Below are 27,231 nucleotides of genomic sequence, written 5' to 3' on the forward strand. Positions count from 1 at the left end.
TTGGTGGGAAGATTTTTAATTACTGTGTCCATTTCTTTTGGCATTATGCAACTGTTTAGATGGTTTATCTGCTCCTCGTTTAACTTTGGTACCTGGTGACTGTCTAGAAAATTGTCCATTTCATCCAGATTTTCCAATTTTGTTGAGTATAGGCCTTTGTAGTAGGATCTGATCATTTTTTTAAATTTCCTCTGTTTCTGTTGTTATGTCTCTCTTTTCAGTTCTGATTCTATTAATTTGAATGCTGTCTCTGCGCCCTTTGGTTAGTCTGGCTAAGGGTTTGTCTATCTTGTTGATTTTCTCAAAGAACCAGCTCCTGGTTTTGTTGATATTTTGTATAGTTTTTTTTGTTTAAACTTGGTTGATTTCAGCCCTGAGTTTGATTATTTCCTGCTGTCTACTCCTCTTGGGTTTACTAGCTTCTTTTTGTTCTAATGCTTTCAGGTTTGCTGTCAAGTTGTTAATGTATGCTCTTTCGGATTTCTTTTTGTGAGCACTTTGAGCTATGATTTTTCTTCTTAGTACTGCTTTCAATGAGTCACACAAGTTTTGATATGATGTGTCCTCATTTTCATTTAAATCTAAAAAGTCTTTATTTTCTTTCTTTATTTCTTCCTTGACCAAGTTATCATTAAGTAGAGTATTGTTCAGTTGCCAAGTGTATGTGGGCTTTCTGTTGTTTTTGTCCATGTCAAAGACAAGTCTTAGTCCATGGTGGTCTGATAAGGGACTAGGGATTATTTCTATCTTTTTGTATCTGTTGAGGCCTGTTTTGTGACCAATTATATGGTCTGTTTTGGAGAAGGTACCATGATGTACTGAGAAGAAGGTATATACTTTTTTTTTTTAGGATGAAATGTTCTATAGATGTCAGTTAAGTCCAATTGTTTCATAACTTCTGTTAGTTTCATTGTGTCTTGGTTTAGTTTCTGTTTCCATGATCTGTCCATAGCTGAGAGTGGGGTGTTGAAATATCCCACTATTATTGTGTAGGGTGCAATGTATCCTTTAAGCTTTAGTAAGGTTTTTTTTATGTATGTGGGTGCCCTTACATTTGGGGCATAGATGTTGAGAATTGCAAGTTCCTCTTGGTACATTTTTCCTTTGATGAATATGAAGTGTCCTTCTTTATCTTTTTTGATTACTTCTGGTTGAAAACTGATTTTATTTGATATTAGAATCGCTACTCCAGCTTGTTTCTTGGGACTATTTGCTTGGAAGATTGTTTTCCAACCTTTTACTCTGAGGTAGTGTCACTCTTTTCCACAGAGGTGCGTTTCCTGAATGCAGCAAAATGTTGGGTCCTGTTTACGTAATCCAGTCTGATAGTCTATGTCTTTTTACTGGAGAATTGAGTCCATTGATATTAAGAGATATTAAAGAAAATGAGTGTTGTTTCCTGTTATTTTTGTTATTGGCAGTGGAGTTATGTTTGTGTAGCTACCTTCTTTTATGGTTTTTGGAAGATTACTTTCCTGCTTTTTCTAGGTTGTAGTTTCCCTCCTTGTGATGGAGTTTTCCACCAATTATCCTTTGAAGTGCTGGGTTTGTATTGAGATACTGTGTAAATTTGGATTTGCCATGGAATATTTTGGTTTCTCCATCAATAATGATTAACAATTTTGCTGGGTATAGTAGTCTGGGCTGGCATTTATGTTCTTTTAGGGTCTGTATGATATCGGTCCAGGATCTTCTGGCTTTTATGATCTCTGGTGAGAAGTCTGGTGTAATTCTTATAGGTCTGCCTTTATATGTTTCTTTGCCTTTTTCCCTTACTGCTTTTAGTATTTTTTCTTTGTTTTGTACATTTGATGTTTTCACTATTATGTGGCGGGAAGTATTTCTTTTCTGGTCTAAACTATTTGGAGTTCTGTAGGCTTCTTGTATATTTATGGACAGCTTTCTTTAGGTTAGGGAAGTTTTCCTCTATAATTTTGTTGAGGATATTTACTGGTCCTTTAAGTTGGGAGTCTTCCCCCTCATCTATTCCTATTATCCTTAGGTTTGGCCCTCCCATTGTGTCTTGGATTTCTTGTATATTTTGGGTTAGTAGCTTTTTGTATTTTGCATTTTCTTTGAAAGTTGTGTCAATGTTTTCCATGGTATCTTCTGCACATGAGATTCTCTCTTCCATCTCTTCTATTCTGTTGGTGATACTTGTGTCTATGACTCCTGATTTTTTTTTAGGTTTTCTATCTCCAGGGTATTGTCCCTTTGTGATTTCTTTATTGTTTCTACTTCCATTTTTAGATCCTGCATGGTTTTGTTTAATTCCTTCTCCCGTTTGGTTGCATTTTCTTGTAATTCCTTAAGGGATTTTTGTGTTTCCTCTTTAAGGGTTTCTATCTGTTCTTTGAGAGTGTTATTTATGTCTTTCTTAAAGTCCTCTATCATCATCATGAGAAGTGATTTTAATTCTGAATCCTGCTTTTCTGGTGTGATGGGGTGTTCAGGGCTTGCTATGATGGGGGAACTGGGTTCTGATGATGCCATGTAACTTTGGTTTCTGTTGCTTACGTTCTTGCGCCTGCCTTTTGCCATCTGGTTAAATCTAGTACTACCTGTACTTCTGTCTCTGATTGAAGCCTGCCTTTCCAGTTGTCTCGCTTGTGTCTGGTCTTCTAGGGGTCCAGATGTCTCTGTGATTTTTTTCAGCTGCACTGATTACGGTGGTATCTCTAGGATGCCTCAGGATATGGTGCCTCCAAGGTGGCAGTCCAGCTAGGTGTCTGCTTTTCTGGATGCAGTGTCTCCTCTAGGATATCTCAGCATATGTTTTCTGACACTCTGAGTTCAGTTGTTCCTCTGTGGCTCTGGGTTGAGTGGACCTTCCAGTATGTCTCAGGTGGAATCCGGGGTCCACACAACAACAGACCTGGCAGAAGTCTGGTCCAGGCCTCAGACCAGGGAGATGGGCAGAAGGGGCGTGCTAGCGGGCAGGGGCGCTGGTGGGGTATCTGCTGGAATCTGAGCACTCAGGGCACCCAGCTATGGGCTCAGGGCAGTATGTGGGTTTTCCTACTTAAAGCTGGCTGTGGGATCCTTGGAGCCCCCAGAATGTCTCCGGCGGGATCCAGGGTGCACTCACTAGCAGGCCGGGCAGAGGTCTGGTCAAGGCCTCAGACAGGAAGAGGGGCGAGGGGCGGAAGGGGAGTGCTAGCGCTGGCTGTGGGATCTGTGGAGCCCCCAGAATGTCTTCGGCAGGATCGGGGTGCACTCACTAGCAGGCCGGGCAGAGGAATTTCCAATTTTTATAAACAGTTCTAACAAGTAAAAAGTAAGATCATATATATATATATATATATATATATATATATATATATATATGATGCTATTACATGAGTTAAATGTGTTACAAAATAAAGCATGCTTCTATCAAGTCCTCGTGGTTCAAAAGGGTTTTCATTCCACAGAGTAATTTCAAATTTGAAATTGACTGAAATCTGGATATTTCCTTGAAAGTTAGTTTAAAAATAAAGTTTGATTAGGGATGCCATAGACCTGCTCTTCAACTTTTAAGACCAGAAGTGACAAGTAGTCTACTTTCAGAACATTATTGATATTTGTCACTTGTGCTAAACAAGAAGAAAACACTGGGATGGGAGATGTATGATATAATGGTGCAGCTCTAGCAGCACTGCTAGCTCTGGCCCTGGACCCAAGAGACATGGAATCCACGCCCCCAAACCCAGGGAATAACTGCCACTCCTATGTACTAGATATAACAATTCTAGTACCCCGTAGAAATGAGACTCTTAAAGCTTAAAGATTATCCAATGGATTCATATATTACCAAATGCTCAATATACAAGATGCTCACACAATTAGAATTGTTACCCAATATCCAACCTTTATATATATTTAATTACTTGACACTTCTCCTCCTCCTTCTCTCTTCTCCCTCTTTTTTTCTCCTCCCAACTTCTCACTCCGCCTACCTCTTCTACTGCCCAATCACTGAGCTCCACTGCAAATATAATGGGCAGGAAAATATCCTGTCATAGAACACAACTTCACTTGGTGAAGGGAACCAAAATATTAAGAAATCTGAACCTAAAATTAGGAGAAATGTACACTAGAGCATTAAATTACATACATGTATTAAGGTCAGTTCTAGGTTGAGGGTCTAGCAATACAATAAATCCAAATAGTCAAGGAACAAGCAAGGCAATAAAACACAAATAGAGCAATCAAAATTGCAACCTGCTACTAGTAATTTTGGTAATAAGTGTACCTCATTTTCATACTTAATTATTTCTATTCAACCAGAATTTAATGACTTATGACATCAGCTTAGAATATAAGTCAAAGTTTTTAGAAATATTAAAAGATTTAAATTTTACTTTGTAGCATATTCAATAGGAAAGAACTGCATAAAATAAAAAAGAGTTCTTCCTCATGAAGAATGAATATTACAGGTGAAATTTAAATTTTTTTTAAGTTAAGTGGGTTTTTGATGAACAAATGTACACAAGAATTATAAATTGGTCAGTTAAACAAGTCAAAATGAAACAATGAGATAGTAGGAATTTCTGAAAGTAGAAAAGATGAAAAAAGTTTAAAAATTAGGTAAGAAAATTGGTAAATGCTTGAGTTCTTACCCATCAAAAACAATGCGATAAAATGGTAAGAGAAAATAAGTAGATAATAAAGAGATAGATAAATGATAGATATATTATATGTGAGGGATAAATGATAGACATGGAGAAATAATAGATAAATAAATAGATAAGAAAGTTGTAGATAGACAGATAGACAGACAAATTGACAGACATACAGATACTGAGTAAATAGATATGAACAAAATAAAATATGACTCTATTGTCTTTAAGTTCATATCTTTCTAAATTACCATTAATGTTTTAGCATATGATATATATTGAAATTCCAAAAGAGATAAGTATTAACCTTATTAAAAATTGTAGAAAATATTGTATCTTTTTTGTTTCTTTGATTGTTTAGTTTTTTTGTTTGTTTGTGTTAATCTGAAACAATCTTCAAATTTAAATATATTTTGATCATATTTATGCCTTCTTTATCTTCATTCAGACCCTCTTCTCTGCTCTTCCAATCGACAATTAAGTTCTTTCTATATAAAAAAATTAAAGTCTAATACAACAGGGAAACTAAAAACTAGAGAAAAAAACACATCTCCAAATAAAACAACAAAACATAATAAAAGTAAAGCAAAACATAACAACAACAAACAAACAAAAAATCAACACACTGTATCCAAATAAAAGCACACCAAAAAATTTTGGAGTTCATTCTATGTTGGTCAGCTACTTCTGAACATGAGACCTGGCCTGAGTAATTGATATACCCAATGTCAGAGCAAAAAAATGTTTTTCTCTCTCTCAGGAAGTATAAATGACAGTTCTGTTATGAACCTTTACTCTACTGCATAGGTTTACCTTCATTCATTCATTCATTTTCTAAATACATCAAAATAAAACACAATAAGTAAAAGCAAAACAGTATCTTTTAAAAAGTTGGACAAGACAAACCAACAGAAGGAAAAGAGCCTGAGAGAAGGCACAAAAGTTAGAGAACAAATCCAAAAGAATTATATTTTCATGCACACAGAATTTTAGACTTTGTTTTTATCAAATAATTCTGTATTCTTACATTTATGTTTAACAGTTGAATTCATTTGTGAATATTTATTTTAATTTTATAGATTTGTAAAATCTTATTTTCAATTTACTTGAATAATATTTTAGTGAAACTGTATAGTATGAAAAGTTTGTACATGAATACTAATTCTAAAATACTATTGTAATTATTACAATAGTAAATTGCACTCAAAAGCAATTTGCTATTTTTTTCTAATACCATTGAATCATGCTCATACAATGTCTCATACAGGCAAACACTATGTACAACACACTCCAAACTGTTTAATTATATAGGAAAGTGTTTTGCTTTTTTTTAAACCAGATAGTTTCATATTTCCATTATTCTCTTGCTGTGGCAGAATTGTCCTATTTGACCGGAAATTGAAGATACAATTTTCTCATTACTAGTAAGTGTTCTTAAACTGATTGTGACTAAAATAAATGTCAAATTTGTCAAACAACCAACATTCTAAGAGAATTCATAAAGATATTTATTTATTTATTTATTTATCTTTTAAAACTTCAAATTTCCTGGATGTTGAATAAGTTTTTAATTCAGATTCTTAGAAAAGAAACCTGAACAATGAGGTGTCTCTAAAACAAGAAACTTGAATACAAATTGGAAGTACTGATAATGTATGATGGGGGAAAGAGAGAGGTCTTCATGGAGAAGCATGCTATTTAATTATGAGCACATAATTAAATAAAACATATAAAGAGTAAAAAGATTACAATGGGTAAGATAATTCAGTGAGAAAAAATATGAATAGTCATCATGGAGTATTCATAAGTATAAATATTCTAAATTATATTAAAAAATAGATGAATATTATTATTCATATAGATGTCATATTATTTTATGTCAGGTGAAAAGTAAGTAATATTGAACATTTTAACAGAGAGTTGGAAAATAAAAAATACAGCTCATCACATAACACTATGAATATGGTTGTACACATTAATATTTTATTCTGACATTCATAATTAAACTGATGATTAAAATCACAGAAATTATATATATATTAAGAAACAAAGGAATGTGTTGATACATAAAATATAAAATTAAACTCATGATACTAATCATGTCTATTTTCTAAAACATTTGTTATTCTGCCAGGGCAAATTCTTAAAGTCTGTTTTGTTTTATATTTCTTTGGTTTGATTGGTTGTTTTTGTTTGTTTGTTTTTTGTTATGTTCTTCTTTGTTTATTTTCCTTTTAAACTTCACTGTAACTTTTTGTTATCTATAGGAACAAATGCTATGCTATAAAATAAGACCGTTTAGCTATGGCTTCTGTTGGTGCAACAAGACACTGTGATCAAAAGCAACTTAGGGAAGTTATCTGGCTCATATTTCCTTATGTTAGCCCATCACTCAAGGAAGCTGGACAGGAACTCAAACAGGAAAGCAAGACGGATGCAGGACGTGATGCAGAAGCCATGGAGAACTGATGCTTACTGCCTTGCTCCCCATACCTTTCTTAGCTGCTTTCTTAAGAACCTAGAAGCACCAGTCCAAGGATTGTACCACCTACAGTTGGCTGGGTCCTTTCTCATCAATAACTAATTAAGAAAATAGCCTACAAACTTGCCTTCAGCCCTATCATTTTCTCAATTAAAATTTTCTCCTTTTTAAACTCTAGCTTGTGTCAAGTTGACATAACTAGCCAGGACAACTGACCCTTAGCAACTTGACCTACAAAGGCAACATTGTAAAACCGCAATCTTTTTTTATTCTTGTTCATTCCAAGAATTACAAACTAATGCAGTCATCACAGTATAAGATACTTTGCAAAACTAAGAATACCACAGCCTTATAAAGTCAAAAAACTTTAATGTTGTTTCTTTAAAAATATGCACTCCTACTGCTTTTAAAATCCAAACACTCTTTTCTAAAAAGTTTTGTCTCTCCACTGTGGAGTCAAGTATGGGCTCAACTGTGGGAGGAAAAACTGTAATCATAATATGTTATATTAAAATCTATTTTCAATAAAAGAAAATAATAATTATTTCTGTAAATATTTTGTGCTTTTATATTTTGTAAAGATTTCAGAAAGATTATTTACATATTTTAAAGAATATTTGTATATTGTAAAAGGAAAGTATTTAGATTGATAAATCACTTCTTGCTTGTAATCCAGACCAATGAGACTGAGGCAAGAATGCTGTAATGAGTTCCAATCCAGACTTGGAGTCAAAGACGAGTTCTTGTTGGACTTGCTTACATAGCAAATCCTGGGCCAGCCTGGGATATAACAGCAACTTGTCAACTAGACTTTAAATGTAGATTAATTAAAATCTATACATTTATGATAATATCTCCAGGTAATCTATTATTAAATGGTTATTAGATGTTTCTCTAATTTGTGTGTTTCTTAACTCTTCAAACTTGGCAGCTGATAGATAGATAGATAGATAGATAGATAGATAGATAGATAGATGATAGAAGGATACATACATACATATGTACATATATACCTGCATAGATACACAGAAAAGTAGATACTAAATAATAATATTTATCTGAAGAGTACTGTATAAATGATCATTACTCTTTTTAAAATATGATTATATTTCAATAAATATTTTGCAATTTATTAAAAAAAACTCTAAAATATAACACTAGTGAGTCTTTTCTGAAAGAATGATTCAGATTTGAAACGTGAGAAAAAACTGAATGAACAGAGATTTAAGAGACAATTATGCAAAGAACACACATGGTATTCACTGACTGATAACTGGATATTAGCCCAGAAGCTTGAAATACACAAGATTCAATTCACAGACTGCACGAAGCTCATGAAGAAGGAAGACCAAGTGTGGGTGCTTCGGTCCTTCTTAGAAGGAATAAAAAAATACTCAAGGGGGCAAATATGGGACAGAAACTGAAGGAGGGGCCATCTGGAGACCATTCCACCCAGGTATCCATACCATGTGCTGTCACCAAATGTAGACACTGATGTGGATGTCAGGAAGTGCATGCTGACAGGAGCCTGATATAGCTGTTTCCTTAGAGGTCTGCCAGAGTCTGACATATTCAGAGGTGGATGCTCACAGCTAACCATTGAACTGATCAAGGGGTTCCCAATGGAGGACTTAGAGAGAAGACTGAAGGAGTTGAAAAGGTTTGTGGCCCCATGAGGAGAGCAACAGTACCAACCAACCAAAGCTCCATCCTGGGAGCACATAGAGAGGGACACATGACTCCAGCTGTTTAAGTAGGGGAGGGTGGTCTTAACTGGCATAGGTGGGAAAGGAGATCTTTGGTCCCATGAAGGCTGGATGCCGAGTGTGGCGGATTTTGAGGGTAGGGGGGTGGGAGTGTGGGGGTTGGTGAGGGCACATCCTCATAGAAGCAGGAGGAGGGGTGATGAGATGGGGGTTGTTGGGCAAGGGAGTAATGGAGTAAGGGAATAACTTCTGAATTGTAAATAAAATATCCAACTAAATAAAACAAAAAAGAGAGAATTATGATAATAAAGAAAATTATGTTTTAATATAGCACATATAAATATATGCTTGGGCAGTTAATTGAAACCATACTCTTTAAGATAAAACCATACAGCTTTAAGATAATGGAAAAGGATAATACGTGAATAAAGTTCACACGAAAGGCATCAGATTGTCTAAAGGATCAAGGACACTCTAAATTGCAAATTGTCTAAGGGAAGAAAGCATGTTTCATTGGTTTGTTTTCTTTTGATAAGATAAAATACCACTAAGAAGAAACAGTTGGATTAGGATAAGACAGCTTACAGTCAAGAAGAAAAGTCAGGACACAAACTCGGGGAGGAATCTCTTGGCAGGAATTGAGTCAGGAGCCATGGATAGATGCTATGTATAGACTTGTTCTCCATTAGTTTCTCAGCTTGCTCTTTTATATTGTTCATAACAACCTATAAGTGTGGCACCATCCACAAAGTGCTGGATCATCTCACACCAGTCATTTACCAAGAAAATTTCCCACAAACTTGCCCGCAGGGCAATCTGATGAAGACTTTTCTTTAGTTGATATTCCATCTACCTGACACACTCTTGCTTTGTCAAACTGTCATTTTTTTCAATGTCACAAAAACATGTCAGCACACAGATAAGCTACATTTATGTATTTTGTATAGACATCTGAAAAGTGAATGGACTGATGTATTTTATAGACAGTCAAATTTAAAATGATTAAAAAATTATAGAATATGTATGTACTAGCCTTATTTAGTAGCAAGGAAACTAGTTCACTATTCCACATATATTCTAATCTGGTATTGAGCAAAAAGTTAGAGAATGGAAATGCTTAAATTGTTCTAAATTTAGAACAAATCGGCAAGGGAAATATAATTATTAAATTGTCTGGGAAAGAAAAAATGAATTTCTGTGTAAAAATAATACTGACATATATATTAACATAAATCATAACAAGTGATAATGCCTTATTTATGGATTATAATCTGTTCACTGCTCAACGAATTCCATTCCCACAAAATTGTACTAGATTATCTGCCACTTCTACAAAAAACAAGATTATTTAATATCTGACAGCTCAAGGATGCCTTAACTCTGACTGTGTCTCACTCCAACCTGGGTACTAGCAACATCTCCACAACCCCAGTGTACTATACCTCCTCCTGAAGAGCTCACATGCTATTGTAGTACAGTGAAGAGACAAACCACAGGTCCAATTAGAATGAGCATCTACAGGCTGTTAGAAAACGGTAGTACTGTGGAGAAAAATAAGGCAAAAGGAGATAACAGATGCTGGCTGAGTGGAGAGAACAAGCCAATTGTCCACGTAGGAGGCAAGTCTAATAGAGCCTTTCTGCCAGTCCAGAGCTCAGCATCTTGCATGTGTTTCTCATTTTATGTAATCATACCTTCAACTCCACTTGTACAGGTACTATTTTTATTCCAGTCTACAGATGGTTTAACTGAAGATCTTGGAATTAAGTGGTAAAGTCACAGTTTCTATGTATCAGAGCCAATTAGGGCGGTCATTTTCCTGAAATCACAATGTGAGATCCAGTTTTATTTATATATTAGTTAACAAGGAGATAAGTTAGATTATATAATAAGAATTTTCTTTGTTTTTCACGAGAAACAAAAAATCTAAATACTTAAATAGTTGTCATCTTAAATAGATGAAATTTTTTCACAGATTTTAATTAAATTTTGTCAGCGGTAGACATTGATCAGTTAAATCATGTAGTACGTATTTTTTTTTTACAGTAAATTATCATTCTTTGGATGTTTCCATGCATTCTCTGTGTATATATATACAAATGGAGTATGAAGAAGTAGTCACACATTTTGCAGGACATCCTATTTATTCATGTCACTTATGTCATGTTACATTTCATGAATTGCAATGTGAGTAGATTTTGAAAAGCATCATGAGGTTAATATTTAGATTTCAGAAGATTTATTGTCTTAATTATCAACCTAGGTTTCTGCTTTATATTACTTTGGACTTATCCTTAAATATCACACAGAAGTGATAATAGATATTAATTTTCATGTTAAAAAGCAAGATGTGTTGATTTTCTGAAGTACCTTTTATTGAGTGTGCCATTGGAAAGTATACACATCATGTCTCACAGCTTATATTCTTAGGAATCAAAGTTAAGTAGGGAATTGGACTGTAGTGCTTGCTGGCTTTAACCCACTTAGGCTAACCTGACCCTTCCCTAGAATACTAAATTATCATGACTATAGCTATCAAAATAATTAGCCAATTAATATATAATAAAACAATCTTTCTCCTCTTTAATCAAAGAAAGAATCCTTAAAAATGTGTGGAAAATTGTATCCTCTCTCAGATGTTTTTCAGTTTATTTGGAATATTAATTGGAAGTTTTCTATTTGCACCTCAATGCAGTGACCAAAATACCACTATTTTTCATAATAGCTGTTCTAAGAGGTACGAGCCAAGAATGCTGAGAAAGCATTCGTGTCACAGTCCACTGTGCCAGGTTCCCATTAACTCGATCTTCACAACAGTTTTTGTGGAAATGTGTTTAATTTTCAGTCCTAAGTATCTTTGTTCAATGTATTTCAATGTATTTAATTTCTTCAAGCAAATATTAGATTAGAGTATTAAACAACAGTATCACATTCACTTTGGTAGCCAACCAGAATACCATCGCAAATTTTACAGGAGAAATTCATTAAGTAATTAGATAAAGTGAGACATCAGAAGGTAATTCCATCATGGGTTTTACTTTACTTCTTTGCTATGTTTAGAGTAGTATTAGAAGACATTTTTATAGCCTCAGTGAGCCAGTTCCCTTATAGAATCCAAAGGCACCTGGTGTTGCCTTAAACTTCTTTCCTTAGGGGATGTGACAACACAGTATACCATGAAAGTCACTGTCAAAGTGATCAAGATACATGATTTTGTTTAGCTGAATTGTTTTATAAACAAAAACATTAGTCCCTAGGCTCAATAAATGTAACAACAGCTTTGGAAGGCTGTCAGAAAACTGTCAACGAGAAAGGTGTTTAGTGTAAACAGAAGCGCTGATATCAAGGCAGCTCTGTCTTCTATTAACCTGATATCATCTGCATATCTTAGTGCTTTTTAATGCTCAATAATTGCCTGTGTCTTGAAAATCTTTTGTTCTTCTTTTTTGAAGATATTGTGGCCAATGAGTAGAATGTACATTTGAATTTATGTACAATAACTCACGCTGCCCCTACCTGCCTTAGTGAGGGTTCCACCACTATGGAATCCAGATTTCATGACCCTTGCTACATTCATTTTAACAGATATAAGAAGAGCTACATTATTTAAATGATCATTTAACAAAAAGAAGAAATGTATCTGTTGCTTAACATCACTGAATAAAGTATGGTGTAAGTGGTAAAACGACATTTAAACACAACTAAATGGAAAGTCACCAATAGTCTGTACAGAGAACAACTCCAAAGTTGTCAAAAATGATTGATCAAATACACAGTGAAAATTAAGATGAAATACACAACTGAAAACATTATGTATTTCAATTTTAGCATGAGCTGAGGTACTGTAATGAACATAAATCATTTGACTTATCTGTAGCTATTTATTATGCACACTCATTGCTTTGCTAGTTCATTCATATGTAAGACATTTTTTAAAAAAAAAACTGATACAATATTTGATTCTTTTTTAAAAAATATTTATTTACTTATTTTATGTATATGAGTACACTTTCATTGTCTCCAGACATACCAGAAAAGAACATCAGATCCCATTAAAGATGGTTGTGAGCCACAATGTGGTTAGTGAGAATTGAACTCAGGACCTCTAGATGACCATTTAGTGCTCTTAAACATTGCACCATATCTCCAGTCTACAATATTTAATTCTAAATATCTGCATTGCAACACACACAGACACATATACAAACACACATACAGACTGCCATATATAGTTTCAATTAATATAAATGTAGGTGATCTATGTCATCTGTTTCTTTGGGTATTTAGACACAAATGCTGTCTCATAGTTTTTAAAAAATGCATTTTCTACAGCTGAGTGTGTGTTTGTGTGTATACCTAACAGACATAGACATATGAAAAAATTATCAGACTTGCATTAGGCCATTCTAATTCAATGTAGTAAATGTTCTGTGGTCAAAATAGCCTATTCAAATATGTATGATGTACTTTATTTCACAGTCAATGTAGTATCTTTCTTGATATACAAAAAATCTTATAAAATATGGCAGTAAAACAATTAAATTTGAACAGTAATACTGATACTAAATGATAAAACATATAATTAGAATGTATTTGAAATTTGTGTTAGATACATGTATACCAGAACATGTTCCTTGACTATAAAATATATGCTAACATGATACAATATAAATATAAATTGAGAATAAATATCTTAGATGTTTAACTGCAGAAAATTCAAAAATAAAGAAATCTTGCATAGTAGCAAAATTATATTATATTATAATATGAAAATTAAGCAATAAAAGTAATCTTATTGTAGTAAAGGACTATATTATTCTATTTATTGAGATTATAGAATGTACATATAATTAATTATAATTAATAACATCTAGGTTCTTAATTAGGTTTGAATTATCATATTAAATAAATTGTATTCATTTTCTGTCATTATTATAATTTAAAGGAAGTTTAGTATGATCTTTGAACATCCTCCTTGATTAGATAATAAAATTATAGCTCATATGTGTTACATAATAGTATCATTTGATACAAATATAAAATTGTGGGTTTTTTGAAAAAAGTATAAAAAAAAGCATGGGTTTGGACACAGACTACAATTTTTAATTCATTTTATTTAGAAAGCATTCAAATTATATCATGAAATATTTTCTTTGTATCATTTCTTTAACATGTAGAAATATTCATAATTATAGAAGGCTTAGAAAAATATTGTCTATTCTAATGTATGTGATCAGTTTCGGATATAAACATTTCCAAGTTCTAATTGGGGTATCTTTTGTAAGATGGTGACTAAATTTCCTTCACCTCAACATGTTTTATTGTAAGAGGAGTTTTTCTTTCCATTTTAATTTTTTGAGATTGAATGTTGATGCAATATAGTTGTGATATATGTACATTATTAACAAATTTATACTTTTAAAAGCATAAATTTTTCACAATTTTTGTTTTCTTTGAAACAGGGTCTAGCAATCTAATACAGGCTAGACTTAATCTTGTGATCCTCTGCTCCAGCCTTAAAAAGATAGGATTATAGGATTCTACTAATTTATTCATTTTTATTCTATCCTTCATTAAAGTGGATATTAACTTAACTCAGACAAATTTAATAATTAAATCATTCATGTTAGAACAAATATCTTCTCATAATATTCAGTAAGATTAGTTTGTATCGACTCTGGCCAAAGCCTGTCCTTCTCAAGGCTGTGCAAGTATTTGACCCTTCACTTGTCCTGAAAGAATAAATTGGAGAGAAAGAATAGAAACAGACATTCATAAGGACATGAGTTTGTATATTGCATAATAATTTCTTTTTGTGCTGTGATTATTGAATCTCATGTAGGTTTTCTTGTTTGTTGTATTTCTATTAAACTTGCAATTCTTTATAACATAATTTATTAGTTTTAGGTTGTTGTATGTGAAATCAGAAAACAGATGTCATCATAATGAAACCCACATTTATCTTATAATTCTTATGGGTCAGCAATCTATTATGAGTTAGCTAAATCCTCTGCAAGGCCAGTCATGGGTCAGTTAGCCTGGCATTTTTATTTTAAAAAAACTTGAAATTTTTTTTTAATTTATTTAAATGCCACGAAAGGTTCTATTCACTTCAAACTGAATCAGGTTATTGGCAGAATTCACGACTGTGTTTAATTCATAGCAGTGACTTTCTTCATAGTTAGCTAAGAAAGAAAATAAAAAAGTAAAGTTCTGAGCAAACTGAACAACCAGAATGAAAAACTTACACCTCTATTATATTCTACTCATCAAAACCAACTCACAGTTCTCTCAAAAAATAACCAACTGATTTGATCATGAAACACAGAGAGGAATCAGTCTGGTGATTCCTCAGAAAATTGGACATAGTATTATTACCCGAGGACTCAGCTATACCACTCCTGTTTGTATACCCAAAAGATACTACAACATATAACAAGGACACATGCTCTACTCTGTTCATAGCAGCCTTATTTATAATAGCCAGAAACTGGAAAGAACCCAAATGTCCTTAAACAGAGAAATTGATACAAAAAATGTGGTACATTTACACAATAGTGTACTACACAGCTATTAAAACAATAAATTTATGAAAATTTCAAGCAAATGAATAGAACTAGAAAATATCAACCTGAGTGAGGTAACCCAGTCACCAAAGAACATACATGGTACATACTCTCTGATAAAAGGATATTAGCCCAAATGCTCAGAATATTCAAGATAAAATTCACAGACCACATAAAGCTCAAGAAGACAGAAGACCAGAGTGTGCTTTGGTCTTTCTTAAACGGGGAGCAAAATACTCATGGAAGCTTAGAGGTCTGGTTGGGAGGGGGGAGGGGGGTGGGTACATCCTCATGGAGACAGGGAGGTGTGCAGGAGGTATGGGATGTAGAATAGTCAGAGTGTTTATTTACAACATGCTATAGGTCTGCTGCTACAATCAGGTGCCATGAAGAAAGATTTGGGAATGATTTTCATGACTTTAGTGTGTTCCTCACTGTGGCCAAATCAGAACTCTTCAAGCTCCTTAGTGTACAACACTAAGTTTAATTTTTAAATATCTTCTTTTCTTCAGTACATTGATGAGATGTTTTGGATACTAAAATTCTCAATTTCTTATTTGAACAAAGAAAACTCACATGAATATGAGGACTAATTAAAAGACAAACAGACCTGTAAAGCCAAAGTGCCTACCTTGTGTTGGGAGCCAACTTTTAGCAGAAAGCGGCTATCAGCTTTGCAGCCATCTTAAGCCATATACCCTGACATGAGACTTGGATTACAATAGCCTACAACAGCTGAGCACACTCTGATAACATCTTGCTTTAGATACCCAGGACTTCCTTGGGTGTATGAGATTAAAGGTGTGTGAGATTAAAGGTGTGTGAGATTAAAGGTGTGTGAGATTAAAGGTGTGTGACTTAAAGGTGTGACTTAGAGATCAGATTTAGAGACAAGACCTCAGGGCATGATTAAAGGTGTGACCAAGAGTCATGGCTTAGAAGTGAGACATATAAAGGTGAGAGGCAGACAGAAGAGAGATGAGAGAATCAGACACTTTAGAGAGTACAACTTAGAGAACAATTTGGAGTAACAGAGATTCAGACACTAGGAGTAGGAGTAGACATTAGACACTTGGAAGAGAACAGATTAAGTACAACTAGGAACTAGAAGGAGTAAAATTAGGAACTAGGAACTTAAGACGTGGGACTTGGACAAGGAAAAGAGACTGAAGAATAAACGGGACTGAATCACACTCTGTCTGGTCTCTATTCTTCGAGTCTGTCCTCACTCTCTCTCTTGCTGAATGAACCCTGATCCAAAGACCAGAGTGGCAGCTTGGGCCAGGAAACAGTGGCCGCCAAGCACGGAGTGGAGAGGGCCTCAACATTTTAGGCTGCAGAAAGTGGGGCAGCCTAGGCCCCAACAACCTTGCCAGACTAAGGACTCTTGCCTTTTATCTGTTCTGAGGTCACAGGTCATATAGGGAGTGTTATTGCTTTGTGTAATAACTGCTGTACTAATTTTCTTCTGGATTTGATAATTGTTTTAACAACTTTCACCAATTTATAGTGCCTGAAGGACCAAAAAAAATATCCCCAGACTCTCTTTACTAGGTAAAAGTGGTTTAATTTTACCTAGTAAACTAGATCCTATAAGTTTAGAACTCAAAGAAGGGGAACTCTATTCCTTCTCAAGCTTCACTGGAGACTATAACTTGACTGAAGAAAAGGGTCTATATTTCTATGTGTAATACTAAGCTTTATGTCACCTTGAGAGAAGTGTGAGCACGGAGCTATTCTTACAGATTCTTAGACTCTGAACTGTGACAATAGCTGTTTACTTCTAGATTATGAAAATAGCCACATTTGAATGCACTTGGTCCCTAGTGAGAGAACCCTGACTTTAAATTTAAGTCTTAGGGGAAAGAATATGTTTGAAAAGGAAGTCAGTTTTGATTTTCACCTTAAAACTTGTTCTGACATCTGAACTGGCAAGTGTAGGAAAGGTGAATGATTATGATCTCTTTCTTATTCAGTATGATGGATCAGAAATTTCTATTGAATCAAACTAGCATCTACATAGTCAAGTTTCATCTATCTTGATCCATCTTATGATAGAATAAGGAATAATTGTCACTCACACTTTGGTATGTATAGATTCATAGTCTGTGAATGGATTCCAGGAATAGAATTGATGAGTTTCACAAATGTAAATCTAAGAAACACAAATGAGTTTTTGCATGTTAGCAAATTAACATGTCAAGTGAAGTCCTCATCTCAAAATATTCCATAAAATGTTATAATAATTTTGGTTTCAGACAATAACCAAAGATGGAGAATTCAGGGTGAAATGAAGTGTTTAAAATATAAAAATCCAATAACATAAAGATGTCCACTGAATTTGTTTAACAAGGATCGTCTGAGGAGAAATGATTGTGTGGCACTTCCAACTTAACAGAGATATATTGCAGTGCATTTAAATCTGCTGAAGAAAAATCGCTTGGGCAAAAGAGATTCTGAGTCAAACGACAAGGAGAAGAAAGCTGTAAGCATACAGCACCACTTATGTTATTAATCTGAATGACAGGGGGGAAGAGAAAAAGGATAACAATAGATGCTGACGTTGCAGAGTGTGAGCTATGAATTAATTTGTTCTGACAATGACACCTTTAAAAGGACACTTGCTGGCCACAAACCATAACACTTTGGCTGGCGAGAATATCAAATTAAATATAACATAATCATTCCTTAGCCTTTAAAAATATAGGAGGATTTTAGAGAATATTTATTTCCTTATTATGCTTGGTATTTTATGTGACAGTGCTGGTAAGAAAACAGTACTTTGTAATTTCTTATTTTTTACTGTCTCAGATTTAAAACATTTAGCTATACTGACCTCAGCAAAAGCAATTTCATCCAAATAGTACCACCTCGGAAAGACAAGAACTGAAGCAGATTATTTTTGTCTTTAAGACATTGCCTGAAGGTAAAGGTATTTTCTGTGTTTTAAAAGCAGAATTTATATAGGTAAATAAATATACTGAATTTTGGAAACTTATACAGCACCACTAACTTTAAAATGTATCATCACTTGGGAAAACAGATTGTCTATACATCTTTTTATCTGCAAAATATCTTTTGGATGTGTGATTTGATTCAAACCACCTTGTGCTATTGCATTTCGTTCAGAAAAAAATTGAAACAAATATCATTCTCTGCCTTTTATATAAGAATGGTTGGACAGGAACACTTTCCAGCCTGATTACATATATACTGCAACAGCCTTCAGAGTTACTGTTGGTAGTAACTCTGTTACTAATGTAAAAGGCTAATGTAAAAGACCCCTTCAGCTGCCTATTGCTGACCCCACATAAATGATCTAACAAAAATATTTTTATTATCCAAGGTGACTTGAACTGGTTCAGGCCTCAAGGGAGTCAAGAGATTACATCACAACACCACCACTTAAAGAAATACAACATTAACATAAGGTAAAATCTGCTATCCTCAATGTCTTTAATTTACTGAGACTTTTTTTTCCTTTGTAGTAGAAAACAAATGTGGAGAAGACTGCTGCACAGTCTTATACAGCAATTTTGATTATTTCTATCAATTATCTCCAAAACATTTGTCACCAAGTCTTTCTTCAAAATCAATTTTTACAATATGCTTAAGTGATTTAGTGTACAAACTTTTCCTTTTGTAATCTAATGTAAGTGTAATTCTTTAAGGGGAGACTACAGCAGCTAGATGTGAGGTGTTCTTTTCTTCTCACCTTTAAGAAATAGTTCTCTGAGATTTTATATCATATGTATTACTACCTCCGCACATCCTCCCAGGTTCCTCACGTCCCATTCTCTACCCACTCCATCTTATGCCTCTTTTGGTTCATTTTATTAAGTTTACATATTTTTCCATCATAAATAATCAACATTGTCTTTACAGTTTGCTCATGCATCTATTTTTATACAGTGTATTGAAATTTTAAACATTTACAACAAAATGATTCTATTGAAACACTATGTAGCACAATGTTTCAAAATAAAGGTGATCCAATTTGAAATATGAGAGCAGAGAAAAATAATAACTATGGGAACATATTAGAACAAAGATAATTAAATAATCTAAGCCTCAGATCCATTACCTATAAAATGCAGAGTACTGTAATCTTATTTACCTGGCAATGTGGATGTGAGGATTAAACAGGATATTGTAGCCAGTGTGTCATCTAACCCAAAGAATGTGTTTAAGTATATTGTGATTGTTCTTTTAATTAATAATACTTAGAGCAAATACTGGAATCCCTTGGCATCTAGCTTTAGGAATTATATCTTGGCTTGCCTGCATGTTTACTTCCAAGCTAATCATCTTTGGGTGTCCCTTTGATGATGTAAAAAAGTGACTTTAGCATCTATTTAAGAACTATAATGCTATAATTAAAGTAAAGAGAATTTGAAAAAGCAACTTTTGCTTATGGATGACTATTTATCTCTCTTGATTTATAGGGAATATTATCAGAACATTAAGTTATTAAGCCAATAATCACTTAAAGGACTTGAAAGAAATATTCAAATATTTTCTGAAATCTCTAAAACATATGTAATGGTTTAGATATGCTTGGCTCTGGGAGTGGCACTATTTGGAGGTGTGGCCTTGTTGGAGGAAGTGTGTCACAGTGGGGGAAGATGTGGCAACCCTCCTTCTAGCTTCCTAGAATTTAGTCTTCTCCTAGTAAACTTTAAATGAAGATATAGAACATTCAGCTTCTCCTGTACTATGCTTGCTTGGGTGCTGCCATGCTCCCACCTTGATGACAATGGACTGAAACTCTTAACTTGTAAGCCAGCCCAAATAAAATGTTGTCCTTATAATAATTGCTGTGGTCTTGCTATTTCTTGATAGCACTGAAAACACTAATTAAGACAAATAGTTTGGTTTCTGGTCAAAGATTTGGTGCTTGATGTGAATGTAAGAATCTTTTAGCTATTCTGGAGTAATCCCATTTAATTGTTGATAGTTATGTTATTGTTTAAGTTTTATCATTTATTACTTAAAGCAATATACAAATGTGTAGTCTTAAATAAAAAGGTAACCTAAAACTTTATACTTCATATTCAACCAAATCTAATATAAAGCTACATAAACATACATGATTTGTTGTATTTATATGAAATATTATATAAATGGTTATACTACATAATTCTGATAATTTGAGTTTGATTGCTTGGCTCCCATGGTGATAAACAGAACTGAATCACCAAAATTGTTCTTTAAGCTCCACAAATGAGTCATGTCATACAGACATGTATTCTCATTCATGTCATACAGACATGTGTTCACATACAAGAGATAAATCGGTTAACTGTTTCTAAAAGAAAATAAATTTAGAAAGAGACAAAAATGTATAAATAAATTAAATTTCTGTGATTAAAAAACAGTTAACATATTGATGTTAACTTATAACATATACATCACCAATGGTAAAAATAAGATAGATAGATAGATAGATAGATAGATAGATAGATAGATAGATAGATGATAGATAGATACAATATGAAGTTACAGGAAAAGAGAAATTAATTAAACTGAATTTGATCATGTCATATAATATGTATGTAGGCAATTCTCAAATAAAAATGACAAAAATTAAACTTAAATTAATTTTTTGTCTCTTACTTCTCTTTCTCACCCTTCAGAAGATATCTACATCCTTCAGAAAACATCAAAATATTTGTTTGGATGAGGCATACACAGCAGCAGTGAGCTACCCCTATTCCATGAGCTCCATTTTCCTGTGTGGGACCAAAAGATCTATAAGAAATAGATTCATAAATATCTAATCATACCTTGATAAACACAAAGAGGAAATATGATTAGTTGAAAGATACTGGAGTTAGAGAAAAGTAGAATGAGATCAACCTGTATACTTTAAAGATGTTTTAACATCAAAATGGAAGGTAGGGACTGTTACACTTGGGAACATGCTGTGCCTATATTTCACAGGTGGTGAATGACTATATATCCCATCAAATTTATTAAAGATATTATCTAATGGCAGGCTGGAAAACCATGCTGAGATGGACACTGATAAGGTATTGATGATCAGGACAGCAAATATGAAAGCTCATTGTATCAATAGACCATCATAAAGCCACTTGGACTGTTAAGTTTGTGAGATTGATAATTGTTTCTATTGTAAAAGTTAAACTGTGCACACACTTTTGCTTAAACAGAAAAGAGAATGGATGATGTAGAGAAATTTTAATTCAACAACATGGCTGATCTGGCTAGAATACAGACACACCTTTAATACCAGGATACAGAGGCAAGCAGATCTCTGAGTTCAAGGCCAGCCTAGTACAGAACAAGTTCCAGGTACAGAAAGCCTTAGGTCCCAGGATAGTGGTTCAACCCTTTATTTCAAGCATTTAGGAGTCAGTCACTTCTGTTCAGTCTGTTGAGTTCAGTTTAGTTCAGTTTTGTCAGTAAGGTTCTGTTAGTGAATTGCCTGGTCGTGCAATGGCGAGGAGTTCATAGCAGTTCAGTTCATCCAGTTCAGAAGCAGTTTGACAGTGAAAATTTTACAGAGACAGGTTGCAGAGATACCATGCTAGACACAGGTAAAATCAGAATCAGCCAGAGAAGGAGGAGCCAGAGATTACAACAGGTTGCTTAAATTAGTTTTTCGCAAAGCTGAGTAATTCAGTGAGAATCTGAGAGAAGCCAGTTTGAATCAGCCAGCTTGGAGAGGTATTTGAGCTAGTTCAACAGCTGAGTTTAACCTAAAAGTCAGAGTTCAGCAATAACTAAAAAGGGTGAGTTTATTCTGTAGTAGGTCTCAGAGGCTGAAAAATTCTAGGCCTAGCTAGATAAGATTATATGGAGGTTTGACACTTACAGAAATAGGCCTAGAATGGCAGACAGAGTCAGTAAGTCTCCAAAATAAAAGTTACATCAGGAAAGTAAAAGGTACTTTTACAATATGTATTAATTGCCATCTATAGCAAAAAGAAAATTTTCTGATGAGTCACTATTCATGAAGTTTAGAGATAAAAATTTATGAAACACTTTATTATTATTATTATTAATGCTAGACTATTAGCATAATGTATTTTTATGACAATTTTTCATAATTATTTTCAATAAGTTAGCATACATTGATAGATGAGTTACTTTGGTCCAAAAGAAAATAGAATAATTTTTACTGCTCCGTGTAATAAATAAATGCATTTGTCTGAAATCCTAGCAGCAGATGATATTAGAGACAATTTAAAACTATAACCAACTTGGAAAACATTAATGACATAATAGTAAGTGTTGTAATTTTCACAGGTGAAATTAAAACATAAATTCCCACCAAGTGATAAAAAAGCAGATAAGTTGCTTAGATGTTTTAATACTCACTAAAAATAGCTGAACATAATCTTGTTAGGCCAGTCCCCCTGGGGAAAGCTTTGCAATGGTGAACTGATCCCTGCTACTTGAGCCTCATTTTCTGGCTTACAGTTCTGCCTGCCTTCCCAAAACACTGCCATCACCTAGGACAACCAGATGAAGGTCCTTCCTTCCTTCCCAATCTTCTGCCTGCTGAGTCCCCATGAGGCATACACAACAGCAGTGAGCTACACCCTGTCCCATGAGCTTCATTTTTCTGTCTATGTCTCTGCCTGAATTTCTGAAGGTCTGTCAGGACCTGGGACAGCCAGATAGGAACAGCCCAAGATTTTTCCAGGCAAATCTTCTTAAAGAACACCCAGCAGTAATGCCTGCTCTGCCCCTGTCCCTGCACTCCTTTTTCAAGTCCACAATCTGCTTGCGTGCCCAGAGAAATGCCAGCACCAGGGACAATCATATGGCAAAAAACCAGCATAAGAACAAAATCAACAAAGGCTAGGGCATTGTGGCACCACAAAAGGTCAGCTATCCTACCTATTACATCAACAGCTGGATATCCAAACAGAGCTGAAGCATAAGAAAATGACATTGTTTTTCTAATATTACAATGATAATAGAGGTCTTTAAAAATAATCCCTTTAAATATGTATCCCTTATTTATTTATATCACATTATTAACTTAAATATATCTTATTTATTTAAATAATAAACCATTTAAGTAAATATAAGAAAACATCATCAAACAGATAAAGAAGATGAATAAAACTGTTCAGGACCAGAAATGTAAATAGAAACAATAAAGAGAAAACAATCTGAGAGAATCTTGATGATGAAAAACCCAGGTAAGTGGTCAGGAACTACAGATGCAAGCATTTCCCCCAGAAATCAAGAGATGGTAGAAAGAATCTCAGACATAGCAGATACAATATAAAAAAATCAATATATCACTCAAAGAAAATATTACATCTAAAACAATTTTGATACAAAGCAGCCAAGAAATACGTGACCCTATTAAAAAAAAAACAACAACAACATAAGAATAATAGGAATAGAAGCTCCAAGGTCCAGAAAATATTTTCAACAGAATCATAGAAGAAAATTTCCCCAACCTAAAGAAATAGATGGCTATAAACATGTGAGATGCTTACAGAACACCAAATAGATTGGATCAGAAAAAAAAGTGCATCCACTCCATCGTAAACAAAACACTAAATCTAGAGAACAAAACAAACAAACAAAAAGAGTAGTAAAAGTTTCGAAGGAACAAGGTCAAGTAACAAGCAAAGGCAGATCTATTAGAATTACATATTACTTCTCCAGAGACTCTAAAAGATGTCTAGAAGTCTCTAATAGACCACAGATGCTGGCTCATACTACTAAACAAGGAAACTTTCAATTACCATAGAGAAAAAAAACCAAGATATTTCATGACAAAACCAAAGGTAAAAATTTCTATGTACAAATATATCCCCACAGAAGATACTACAAGAAGGCAAAGGGAAGGAGGGCATTGGACAGGAGAGGAGAAAGGAAGGGAAATGAGGTAGTTAGGATGAAGTGTGGAGAAAGACAAAAGGGACAAAGAGACACAAGTATTAATGGAAATGATCAGCTAGTGAGGGAGGGTTGGGGACATCTCTAGGACATGCCAGCAACCTGGGATGTGGAAGGAATGTATAGTGGCGATATTAGTTGTGTCTCATGGCAGTTGGGGACCAAAAGAGGCCTCCTCCTGTAGCCCAGCAGGACCTCCAGTGGAATGATAAAACTTTCAACCCCAAATTTGTCCTGTCTACAAGAAATGTAGGGATGAAGACTTAAACAGGAGCCGAAGGATTGGCCAACCAATAACTTGTCCAAGTTGAGACCCATCTCATGGGCAGCATGAGGGATAAAGTATGAGGAGGTCAGAGGGAACTGAAAGACACAATGGAAATCAATGTGCATCTCTGTAAGGAAGCAGAAACCTAGGATGATGGAACCTAGGAAAAGGGAAGTACAAATCCCTGACACTATTATTGATACTCTGCTATGCTTACAGACACGAGGCTAGCATAAGTGTCTTCTGAAAGGCTCCATCCAGCAAGTGACTGAAACAGATGCAGAGTCCCACAGCCTATCACTACACTGAGCCTCTTAAGTGCTGGAATTTTAAGCGTGTATGGAGGCAGTGACACAGAAAAACAACACTCATTTTAAAATTAGTCTTGAGCGTGGAATATGGCTCCTCAGGTTTTTGAAACATCTGACAGAATATAATCCATTTGCCTCTAGATTGTTCCTTTAACTACCACACAGGCACCATGGTGTTTACACACACACACACACACAAACACACACACACACTCACACATGCACATACACACAGAGGCACAAACACACACACATGCATGCAATGTCAAAAATTATAATTTTTATAAAACAAGTAAAATTATATCAATGAACCGACACACACTTAACATTCTAGTAGATTTCTTTTTATCACATTTCTGCAGTGTTACACAAAGTTGGAGAAAAAAGCATTCTTTTGTTGCTGTTGTTGTTGTTGTATTTAGTAATTACTGCACTTTTGTTTACAAAGTCTTCCATAAATTTATGATATATTTAGATATTTAGTTCTTGTTTTCTACAGTTTGATCCTAACATCAATATGAAATTATTATCTGAGGTAGATATATGCCTGAAGTGGTTTGAATATTCATGACCCAGGGAGTAGCACTATTATGAGGTGTGTCTTTGTTAGAATAAGTGTTGCCTTGTTGGCTGAAAAGTGTCACTGTGGGGGTGTGCTTTGAGACTCTTCTAGCTTCCAGGAAACCAGTCTTCCTCTGTTTGTCTTCGAAACAAGATGTAGAACTCTGAGCTCCTCCAGTGTCATGCTTGCCTGGATGTTGTCATGCTTCCTGACTTGATAACTCAGTAAACCTCTGAACCTGTAAGTTGCCTTGTTCATGGTGTGTCTTTACAGCAATAGAAACCCTAACTAAGACAATGCCTATGTTATAAATACAAGTATAGCTAAACTTCATACAATAAAAGGAAATGTTAAGCAAACAATTTTCATGATTTTAATTCATATTAATAAAAATTATTCTTTTGATATTAATAAGAGCTTTTAAATTTATGACCACACAGTAAAAACCTATTCACTCTCAAAAGATTGTTTATTTTTTAATATTTTCACCTGCACTTTACATTTCGGGAAAATTACAACTTCAATTAATATTATTTGATATAGAATGAATATACATATATATGTATATATATATTTCAGTAATTTTATCTAAAAAAATAAAGAAACCATGAAGATTACTGACAAATTTTCCACATTAAATATCTATAATAATGTTTACAATATGTTAAATATATGAACACTTGTAGTATGAAGGAAAGAATAGAATTATTTAGGTAAGTACTTTGCCAATTTACATCACAAATCAAAAAAGGTAAATGTACTAACCTTCCAATAATTTCTAGTGTATCAGGCTCATTAAGCCTTTATATATTTTTTAAAAATTTAGTATACATATTTAATGTTTAATAAATGTTTTTATGTAATGAGGAACATAAATTATTATAAATTATAAAGCACAATGAATCATACTTAGGTTATTTTATTGTCCTACCAGTATTTTTTTCTTATACTGTTATGTTTTGTAATGTTACTATATAATGGAGAATATCATAAGTAATGGTGATAGAGTATATAATAGAAATTACTAAGAAAGTGTAAAGATTCTATTCTACATTTTATTATAGAATAAAAGTCAATATAGTAATAGTTTGAGAATTTTTTTAAACTGATTTTGAAACTGTAAAGTTAGTAAAGCAATTTTGTCATCTTTACTACATATGGAATTAACTAAAACCCCAAAATAAAGAGCAACTCTGAGGGATTTTTTTTTAAATTAATTTGAAGTAGGAAGTACTTCCTTTAATTCAGATCATTGAGGTAGGCAGTCACATCTTTAATCAATACCTTTTGAGCTGATAAAAGATATGCATAGTCTCACGTCATTTGAGATGGAAAAATCTACCTCTAATCTGGACCACACATTCTGCTGAAAGCCTATACTATCTATACTCTATATCTGAATATGCATGTATGTATGTATGTATGTATCTACCTATCTATCTAAAATGAACCCAAATTACTCTAAAGTTTATACCTTAATAATATATATGGTGAACTTAAATTATATATATATGACCTAAATTACACACATACACACATATATATGTGAATCAAAATTACTATAAATTAAATAACACAATGATGTGTGTGTGTGTGTGTGTGTGTGTGTGTGTGTGTGTGTGTGAGAGAGAGAGAGAGAGAGAGAGAGAGAGAGAGAGAGAGAGAGAGAGAGAGAGAGAGAATAATGTGTGTTTGTGTCTATGTTCTTTGATAGTACCTTCACCTTGCTAACAAGTCCATTCCTTCACTGGCACTAGCACCTACTTCTCCAGAATTCCAGTGTATATTGTAAGACATCTGAGACAACACTTCTCTTGTACTGAGCAACTACTGGATTCTTGGTCTT

The sequence above is a fragment of the Arvicanthis niloticus genome, chromosome 3, assembly GCF_011762505.2.
Source record: "Arvicanthis niloticus isolate mArvNil1 chromosome 3, mArvNil1.pat.X, whole genome shotgun sequence".
In the NCBI taxonomy this organism is placed as follows: Eukaryota; Metazoa; Chordata; class Mammalia; order Rodentia; family Muridae; genus Arvicanthis; species Arvicanthis niloticus.